The sequence below is a fragment of the Hippocampus bargibanti genome, linkage group LG10 (genome assembly GCF_051943395.1).
Source record: "Hippocampus bargibanti isolate YZ-2025 linkage group LG10, ASM5194339v1, whole genome shotgun sequence".
In the NCBI taxonomy this organism is placed as follows: domain Eukaryota; kingdom Metazoa; phylum Chordata; class Actinopteri; order Syngnathiformes; family Syngnathidae; genus Hippocampus; species Hippocampus bargibanti.
Window position 1 is genome coordinate 20,305,407 of NC_142743.1, and position 10,000 is coordinate 20,315,406.

The 10,000-nt window shown below is 38.8% G+C and overlaps 1 protein-coding gene across 2 annotated transcripts in view; it reads left to right on the forward strand.

The window, feature by feature from the left end:
• cntf (ciliary neurotrophic factor) overlaps positions 1-3,488 on the forward strand; it is a 9,054-nt gene extending 5,566 nt beyond the window's left edge. For both annotated transcript variants that reach the window (XM_089006502.1, XM_089006501.1), the window contains exon 4: positions 1-3,488. This exon is cut by the window's left edge and continues 285 nt beyond it. The gene's annotated coding sequence lies outside the window, so the exon portion shown is untranslated.
• The last annotated feature ends 6,512 nt before the right edge of the window (positions 3,489-10,000 follow it).

The window sequence follows — 10,000 nt, forward strand, 5'->3', positions numbered from 1 at the left end:
GATAGGTGGTATAGAAAGTAAATATTTGGATGACATACAAAATATATAGTATATTAAATAACTCATGGTTAATGAATTTACATTAGATTTATTATTTACCATTTAAATAATTTTTACAGTCATATTTATCTTCTTCTTTTAACCTTAAAGGACAACTGACGCCTCCGGACAAGTTGTGTCCATAATTTGTAAAATGGCTTCAAATGACTTCTACTGAGCGTATTTTACAAAGATTCCACCGCATATAGCTATATTATACGTTTTAAGACTCGTGCTGAATATTCCGGAAATCTTGTTTTTGAGTTGGTGACGAGTCCGTACGTGACATCACTGAAGGAACGCCCCTGACTGAAAAAAAGAACACATTGTAGCAGTCCTTCCATCACGTCAATGCTTGTTTGGTCTTAAAAGCTAGTGTTGCACCAGAAAGAGCCCGAAGAGGGCGTCCAAGTTCCATCTAAGGAATTTATTAGCCTGTGGAAATGGGCTGATTAATTCCTCACAGGAGTTCGGTGGCCATTTTCTACCTCTTTTTGGGTGAGACATTTCCCCCCAATGTTGCCTCAAAATGGCACGGAATAAATTCTTTAATGGATTGCAAACATGTATGCTTTCCTCTTCAGAACTATTTGAATCACATTCATAACCAGACGAGTAACAAGAAAGCATATTCTCCGAATCTGAAGCCATTGTTTTGATTCTCGAGCAAGGCAAGACGTCCTGGCGTGACGTCACGAACAAGGGGGCGGGATCTTCTGAAACTCGCCATTTCAGAGGTCATTTTGAAATAGTTTTGGGACACTGTAAATCATTTTTATTGGTGTTTTGCATTTGACTAAAAACATCAGCCTGCGTGTTTTGGGTATTTTAGATGCTATAAAACGTTTTTCTGATGTCAGTTAGGAAACTCAAAATGGTGTCGGTTGTCCTTTAAGTTAAATTGAACTAGTCCATCTCCCTTTTAAAAAAATGTGGCCCTTGAGTGCAATATGCACATCCCTTTCCCATATTTTTCACTCTGGTGTAAAATGCAAGCCTGGTCACGAGTGAACAAGCCGAATTGTATCTTGGCATACCTGAACTGAACCTAACTAAACCGGAAATATGTATTCACTAATACGGTGTCAGGTTGAAAAACTAGTGAAAAGATACCAAGTTCTTGATCCATTCTTTCTTTCTTTGTTAAGGGACATATTTTTAAAAGAAATACGGTCAGTTATGACTGGGCTGTATTGCAAATGGTGTTGAACACTGGCTACATATCATTCCAAAGGCTCCATAAAAAGGAGTACTGGGAGAATCTCTGCATGCACACCCTGCTGTTTAGTTGATGGCATTACATGACATTAAATTATCTGCACTGACTTGAATTCATGCTTGGTTCGTACTGTAATGCCAATCAAAGGCAGTCCTTGCATATATGCAGCCAAGTTTGAATTTGGGCAAATGACAGTCAAATAGCACTGACATTACTCCCAATCAAAAACGGTTCTGGCGTGTTCGAGTTGTTGCATAGTAAGCCCAAGTGTCCATCACAAACAAAGCAAAGGTTTTATTCATATAAAAAAAAACATTTGGTCATATTTTGAGACACTGCAACTTTATGGACATTACAGTAATACTGTAATATAAAAAAATATAACATAAAAATATTTAAAAAAAAAAAATGTCATGATAATTCAATTAAAATACGCATGAGTCGAATAAGATTTGGATCCATTTTTTTAAGATGAAAATTTCATACGGTAAATTAAATACAAATGTATTTATTATATTACAGTCACAGGATCAGTTTTTCTGCGGATGAGCAGCGGCAGCCACACGCGCCAGCGTTCACTCAACCCAGAAGTAACTCAAATAGATAGAAAGCTAGCTAGCTAGCTAACAGAGAGCGATTAGATAGCCAGTTAGACAGTTAGCTAACTAGCTAGATAGCCATATAGCTAATAAATAGCCAGCTACAGTGGTAGCGTGCTAACCAGATAGCTAATAGATAGCCAGCTAGGTAGCTAGATAATAGATTGCAAATAGATAGCTAAATACCAAATAGATAGCTAGCTAGGTAGATAGCAAATGGATAGCAAATAGATAACCAGCTCGGTAGCTAGCTAGATAGCATTTTATAGCATAGTTATATCTTCTTTGGTCCATTTTGAGCCCATCAAATCCACGGCCGCATTTGAATCACTTTTACATGAAGATGACAGTTTAACAGGCTGTGTCTGTTCACCTCAGATTGACTCCAGATTTAAAAGCCAAAGCTAACATTGTGTCACACAACCATTTAAAAATCAAATATAACGTTAAATATTGGTGAAAAAAAAAGCGCAGATTCATATGTTCATAAATATGTTCATAAATTTCACCTCTTGCCCGCTAAGTTCATTTATGCCTCAGCGGCCAGCTTTGCTACCAAATGCACTGTATTGTATCATCATTTTAGTAGCCTTACTCACAATATATGTTTGGTCTTGATAGAAGGGTACTCAAAAATATAGAGTTGAGAGACGGCAAGATGTAAATGTTATTATAGCCAGATTCTTATTTTTACGTCTCATTTTCATATCACAGAAAAAAACAACCAAAGATTGACATCTTTTGAATGACACAGACAAACGTTTTTTATTGATCTTTCTTGGAGGTGACTAATAACACCATGTTAGGCGCCATTGAAGTTGTGACTTTGGCTTTCTTTAAAGCAGTCCAGCAGTCTGACAATGTCTGCATGCTGCCTCACACTCCATGTACCGGCACGGCCGTGTTGTTCTACTTTACTTATATTGTAGATTTGTCTGCTCTGCTGTCTTGACTGTATTTAGAAAAGGTTGTACTGGATGAATATTTTCCTATTGATTTCTTAGTGCGGAGTTACTGTTGTGTGTTTAACTCTTTGAATGTAGTTTAGTCCACTGCCTCATGACCTTTTTTTTTTATTGTACGGAAAGAACTACATTTGCTCATCCTGTGTCCAAAAATAAAGAAATAAATACATGCCTTTACAAAGATTACATTGCTTTCAGTTAGAATATTGTAATTTGATGATTCCTTTGAGAAATTTACATGCAAGGGCATATATTGTATATTGTCATGATCTGGTTGGCGACTAACGGGTGGCGCTGTCAGCCCCGCCTGCACCTGCACAGGTGCTGGTCGTCCCGATCAGTGGCCGACTGCCACGTTCTGATTGGCGACCGACAGGTCACGCTGTCGGCCCTGCCTGCAGCCGCGCAGGTGTTGGTCGTTCCAATCAGTGGCAGTCAGAAGGACTCCCGGCACGACCATTCGGTGTCGGGTCATTGCATTGTGCAGTGCATTCATTGCATTGTATGCTGTGCATGTGTTTTCTGCACCCTGTCAAGTTTGTTTCATCTTGGCAGACTTTGACTCTTGGTTTTCTTTGATACTTTGTATTTTTCTGTTCAGATGATTTTTGATGTTTTAGATTTTGTTCCTGCTGACTTTATTTTAATACAATTTCTCAAATACAACCTGCTGCTCCCTCCTGCCTGCTTATTTTGGGACCCACAACCGCCATCACCACCTTGCAAACCGTGACATATATATATATATATATATATGTATGAAATATATATAAAAATATATATATAAAAAAAAATCCACAATATACAAAAAAAAAATCCACCAACATTACTTAACCCGCTTTTTTAAATGACTACTTATTAAGTTGATACCACCCATTGTAAATCGTCATCTTTGTTACGCCACAGGTTGTCTTTATGTATCTATTTCAATGCAATGATCCCACGAGTGTACATTTAAAGGACAACCGAAAATGTAAAGGACATTTAAAGGACAACCGAAATGAATCATTTCAAATGACTTCTACTGAGCGCATTTTACAAAGATTCCACCGCATATAGCTATATTTTATGTTTTAAGACTCGTGCTGAATATTCAGGAAGTCTTGTTTTCGAGTTGATGACGATTCCCTAATGACGTCACGGAGGGAACGCCCGTAACCGAGAAAGCAACACACAATGCATTTTGGGTACTTTTTTTCGTCTGAAAACACTGTGTTGATCGGGAAATTAGAAGGCAAACTACATGAATAATGCGATGGTGAATCTTTGTGTGTCACAGCCAATTGCGGTGACACGCATAATGAAAGCGTAAGTTGACAGCTAGAATTGAGACGGAAGGACTTCTTAAATCGATTGCAAACATTTATGATTTCCTCTTCAGAACTTTTTGAAACATATTCATAACTGGATGAGTAAAAAGAAAGCATTTTCTCCGAATCTGAACTCTCTGAAGCCATTGTTTTGATTCTGGAGCAAGGCAGTGTGTGACCAATTATGACGTCACGAACAAAGGGGCGGGACTCTCTGAATCTCACCAGTTTTCGAGCTCATTTTGTGGCAGTTTTGGGACACTTTAAGTCATTTTTATTTGGTGTTTTGCATTTGACTAAAAATATCAGCCTGCGTGTTTTGGGTATTTTAGATGCTATAAAACGTTTTTCTGATGTCAGTTAGGAAACAAAAAAGAGACATTGGTTGTCCTTTAAGAATCCAATTCTAAAATAAATGCATGAATAGATGGATTTATCAGAGTCCATTTATCAGAGAAGTGAATTCTTTTTTTAAATGACTATTTAGGCAAAGGGTGTCAAACTCAAATTTTGCCGCGGACCACATTGTAGTTACGGTTTCATCCCGAGAGCCGTTATGAATTTGGGGAAGCCATTAGAATGTTTAATCCTCTCCACATATTACATATAGAACACACACGAAATGAATGAATAACTACGGTTGTTTTTAGATGCTATAAAACGTTTTTCTGATGTCAATTAGGAAACAAAAAAAAATGTTGTCAGTTGTGCTTCAATACAGATGCATGAAACCAGAGATTGTCACCTCATAAAAAAACTGTTACATCACAGGTGTCAAAGTCAAGGCTCAAATCCAGCCCGCCACATCATTTTTTTTCGGCCCGCGAAAGAAAATCAAACATGAAATTCCATGATGCTGGCTAAAATCCTAACAAAAAGTTCATATTATTGGATGTAAACCACAATAATAGTCATTATTCTTGACTTCGGATTTGAAAACCAGTTAATTTGTTTTTTAATGTAATTAATTTGTTGTGCACTCTGGATGTAATATGTGGAGGGGATTAAACATTCTAATGGCGTCCCCAAATCGTAACGGCCCTCGAGAGGAAACCATAACTACAAAGTGGCCCGCGGCAAAAAAAGAAAATGCCATTGACACCCCTGTCAAATGATTACACGTTTGAAGGACCTCTTTTATCTGCAATGGAAGCCTAAAAAAATGACATTTCACATGAATACGGAACTGCGTCGTCATCCTTCATTTTTCAGAATCAGTATCAGAAAGCCTTCCATAAAAAAAAAAATCAATTTTATTCAGAGGAAACAAATTTTTTTTTTTCATTCTAACAAACTTAACTTTATATCACATCAATAATCAACAATCGTGCCCAAATATAAACATTGTAAAAATGAATCTACAACTGATTCTTTCCTCAGGATAGAGGGTGCTACGTGCAACAGTTACCTGTGAATGTAAAGTGTCCTTGAGAGTTTTGATAGGCCTTTATTAATGACATGTATTAATATTGTTATTATATTCAGAAAAAACTAAAATGATCTGAAATAATTTGATTGCTTTTCTGTCCAATTTAGTGTCAAATGAAATAGTGTGCCGCCCTCTAGTGGCTAATATTCATAATGTACCCAAAATCAGGCAGAAAAAAAGTGAGAAATATGACGAATTCTTATAAATGATATTGGATTGGATTGGATCTGCCTTTATTAGTCTCGCAGTGGAGAAATTTACATTATTAATTATTATTAATTACATTATTAATTATTTTTACATTATTACGTATTATTAATTTACATGATTATTATATTTAATTATATAATTTCCGCATGCTTCAGTCAGCCCCGCATTCTAGTTGTTCGTAACCCGCAGATTCACATGTTCAGTGTTTTTGAATAGCAACCGGTGAGCATTATTTCAGATAAAATTGTTTGGAATTATGAGTCAACTTGTGTCACAAGGCACCATTGTACACCATTCAATATTAATTTTATTCACAGAATGACATTCAAATTAGTTACCATCGAATTGCTGAAATAAACCAAAAAAATCTAATCCGATATGGGCCCCAATGTTTTGCACAGTAGTGCAGATCACATATGATATGTTGAATGCAAATTTAGTTTGAAATAGGATTTATTATTGATTGGATTTGTACGGGTTCAAATAAATACATCCCTATAAAGATTCGTTTCGGCATGTGTGTTGTCTCTGTACGTCTCGATTGGGTATTTGGTGAATTGTGTTCAATCGTGTTGTTCAGCAAAGAAAATCGAGTACACAATACTACTTTTGGTCGAATGCAAGATGCACTGTATATTTGACTAAAAGAAAGACAGTAACGTCGTCTTTCATTTGACAATCAATTAGGATGAGTTGGCAAGAGCAGTTTGAAGCTTTCAAAGACTCCAGACCAGACTTGCAGAGTTCAGATGATGTGGATGATGTCAGGCTTTGACTTCCTCGCCAACACGAGCACCTCAATCACGTGAGCGTGTTTTTGTGAACGCGTGTGTGTGTGTGTGTGTGTGTGTGTGTGTGTGTGTGTGTGTGTGTGTGTGTGTGTGTGTGTTGTGTGTGTGTGTGTGTGAGTGTCTACATCTTTTCACTTGTGTGTGATTGTTTGGAAAGGAGTGGCAATCAGTTCTGTTTCAGTGAGTGTGTGTGTGCGTGTGCGCGTGCGCGCGTGTGGCTGTGTGAGAGTGTGTTTCCGTGCTTCTGCGCATGTCAGTGTGCTGTTGCTGTGGGTGTATGTGCGTGAGATAGAAAGAAGAAAAAAGGGAAAGGAGTGAGGGAAGGAAAGTGTGTGTGTGTGTGTGTGTGTGTGTGTGTGTGTGTGTGTGTGTGTGTGTGTGTGTGTGTGTGTGTGTGTGTGTGTGTGTGTGTGTGTGTGAATGTGATTGCGCGTGTGCGTGAATGTGAGTGCGTGTGCGCGTGGCGTGTGTGCGTGCGCGCATTTGTGAAACAGACAGGCAGGCAGGCAGACAGACAGACACACACACAGACAGGGAGGAGGGAGGGAAAGAGCAAGCAGAATAATGTGTGTGCGCGTGTGGTGTGTGTGTAGAGAGAGAGAGAGAGAGAGAGAGAGAGAGAGAGAGAGAGAGAGAGAGAGAGAGAGAGAGAGAGAGAATGAGCTTGAGAAGAAAAAGTGAAAGAGGACATGTATGTGTGTGCTTGTGTGACTGTGAGAGAGTGGGGGAAGGGTGCACATGTTGGCGTGTGTGCGTGTACGTGTATGGGTGTGTGCGTGTGTGTGTGTGTGTGTGTGTGTGTGTGTGTGTGTGTGTGTGTGTGCTTGCTTGCGTAGGAGGGAGTGTGCATAAATGCATGTGTTTATGTGTGTGTGTGCCTGACATAGACGAGAGAGTGTGCGTGTACGTGTGTGCGCGTGTGTTTGTGTCTTTGTGTGCGTGTGTTTGTGTGAGAGTGTGTGTATGTGCACATACACACACACTCACACATTGGCGTGTGTGTGTGTGTGTGTGTGTATGTGTGCGCTCGAGCAGTGAGTTACACTAGCACAATATGTGCCTGTCTTGAATGAAAAGGAAATGAATGTTGTGTGTCGCGCGCGCGCGTGTGTGTGTGTGTGTGTGTGTGTGTGTGTGTGTGTGTGTGTGTGTGTGTGTGTGTGTGTGTGTGTGTGTGTGTGTGTGTGTGTGTGTGTTAGCGTGTTTGTCTGGTTATGTGCTAGTGAGTGTGTGTCCTTTATTGGAACTGTCTGTGTGGTTGTGTGTGTGCATGCAATTGGTGAAACTGTAATTGTGTGTTGCTAATGTGCACTACTTTTGTTCATGATTGTTTCTCTACATTGCAAACTAGGTTTGCATGTGTGTGTATGTACGTTTGTTGTTGCGTAGTTGTGTTTACCTGTGTGTGTGTGTTTTGCTCTACTCTCTCTGAGTTGTGTTGAAACAGTGAGTGGAGTTGCCATTTTTATTTTAATGTATTACTGCTGCCACTGTACTACAGTAATTATCCTAAACGCATTTGTAGCACAATACACATTTTGGAGTTCAATCTAAAGTATCTAAAGCACAGGTGTCAAAGTCAAGGCCCGCGGGCCAAATCCGGCCCGCCACATCATTTTTTTTCGGCCCGCGAAAGCTAATCAAACTTGTTAAATTCCACGATGATTGCTAAAATCTGAGCCAAAATTTCATATTTTTGGATGTCAACCACAATAAAAGTCATTATTCTTGACTTCAGATTTGAAAACGAGTTATTCATTAATTTGCTGTGTGCTCTATATGTAATATTTGAAGGGATTTAAACATTCTAATGGGTTTCCCAAATTCATAATGAATTTAACAACTTTGATTTGCTTTCGCGGGCCGAAAAAAATGATGTGGCGGGCCGGATTTGGCCCGCGGGCCTTGACTTTGACACCTGTGATCTAGTGGGTAACTATGTCGTGAGTTTTGAAAGGCCTTTGAAATAAAATGTATTATTATTATTATTATTATTATTATTATTATTATTATTATTATTATTATTATTATTATTATTATTATTATTATTATTATTATTATTAGCTAGCCTTCTATCTATTTAAGTTACTTCCAGGTTGAGTGAACATTGGCGCGTGTGGCTGCCGCTGCTCACCCACTGAAAAACCTATCGTGTGACTGTAAAGTGACTTTGACAGTTTTGAAAGGCCGTAATAAATGAAATTTATTATTATTATTATTATTATTATTATTATTAAAATGTTAAGAAAGAACGGAGATGCCCGTGATCCCCGAAAATACATATTGACCTCTATTTTCATGTGCTGAGAAGTGCGAATGTTGATGGTTTCGAATTTTAGGACCCACAGAATATTGCGTTTTAGGACTACATAAACATTCAATTCAGCGTTAGAAACATTAGACTCTCCTCTTTCATCAGAATACAAGAGTTAATTCCTAAATTATTCGGGTCTTGGGTTATATGAGCTTGAAAGGAGGGTGGCTGTCCAAAATACAATGCAATACATACATATTGGTTTATATAGCGCTTTAACAACTGCTGAAGCTGGAACAAACTGCTAACATGGAAAAAAGATACATTCTGCCCCCTTGTGGAAAACAAAAAAACATTGCCAGAGGCTGTGGCCAGCACTTTATCAGCACCCAATCATGAAAAAACAAAACCCGAACAAATTCGGGAATGGCGCTCTATGTCATATTTTCAATTCTCGAATACATTTGTGAATGGCAGTGAATGCCTTAAATGTGCTTTTAGGTTACCTTATGTAGTGGGCCAGTCCTCCACCCTGAGAATTTGTGTCCCTTTGTGAACCTCTTCAGTGTGCGGTTTGAATTTGTTGTAGTTATTGAAATTGTATTTTCTTCCATTTATTCATTTTGCTTCAATGATGTTTAATAGTTTAGATCTTTAACTACGAAATATCACTCTGTATTGGCTGCCCCTGACGTTAACCAAACTATCTGCTCTATATGCTATACTGCTTTCTGTGGCCTCAAGCCGGAAGGAGTGGCACAGACATACATAATCCCACAAACACACACACACACGCAATCGTACACACAACACCCCTATAACCCCCCTACACACACCATTGGTGTGACTTCCTGATTACCTGCATCTCATTTTCATCACCCCCACTGATATCCCTATACAGTACAACATCAGTACAGGAAAGACTGTTTTTTTTTCGCTTTGTGCTTCGATGTTCAGGCTTTATGGCAACTAACAATTTCCTCTGATTGTATTTTGTAGAAATGAGCATAAAGTGGGGTGGCCCAGTATCGAGTGGTTAGCACGCCGACTTCACAGTGCAGAGCTCGTTAGTTCAAAACCCGCTCCGGCCTTCTTATGTGGAGCTTGCATGTTGTCCCCGGGCCCGTGTGGGTTTTTTTGCAGGTCCTTCGGTTTCCTTCCACATTCCAAAAACATGCATGGCA